Here is a 635-nt window from a genome sequence, read left to right as displayed (position 1 = left end):
GCCTAGGTCTCCTAGCCATAGGTCTCCCTGACTGCTTATCTGGGCCCTGCCACTCCAAGGCTCCAGGTACTGCTGTGACCTATAGACAATACTGCACTGTAAAAAATATGGGCATAGTGTCTTTGATGTGATGTGATGTCCTCCTTATCCTTCCAAAAGGACAACAAGTAGTAAACCAATCCAAGCTCCCATCTTTGTCAGCTGCAGCCTGGAGCCAGATCTATCTAAATATGGCCAAAATGACAGGAAGTTTGGTTGGCTTTGAGGTTGGGCAAGCAAGCCCTAACCAGCACAGCTGAGGGTGATAGCCTGACACACCTGTCAATCAAGGGAACCCCCCCAATACTTGTGTCAGTCAGTTTTCAGTTTAGTTAGTGTAATATTGACACATAAGGCACACATTTATTCTATGGAACAAATGGTATTCAGGAGTAAAACACATGATCAATTGAATTAAGGTCTGGTGACTTATCTGGCCAGTCAAGAATATTCCACAGTTTGGCCATGAAGAAACACGTTCAATGTGCTGGAGTACAGAGCCAAAACAAACGTGACAGTGGCAGTTTTGTTATCACTTTTTTAGTTATTCGGCGACATTGGAGTGGCTTGTCCCTCCGCAGCCACCGTTGCAGTAA

This window comes from Siniperca chuatsi, linkage group LG2, assembly GCF_020085105.1.
Source record: "Siniperca chuatsi isolate FFG_IHB_CAS linkage group LG2, ASM2008510v1, whole genome shotgun sequence".
In the NCBI taxonomy this organism is placed as follows: Eukaryota; Metazoa; Chordata; class Actinopteri; order Centrarchiformes; family Sinipercidae; genus Siniperca; species Siniperca chuatsi.
Note: the sequence above shows the minus strand (reverse complement) of the source record.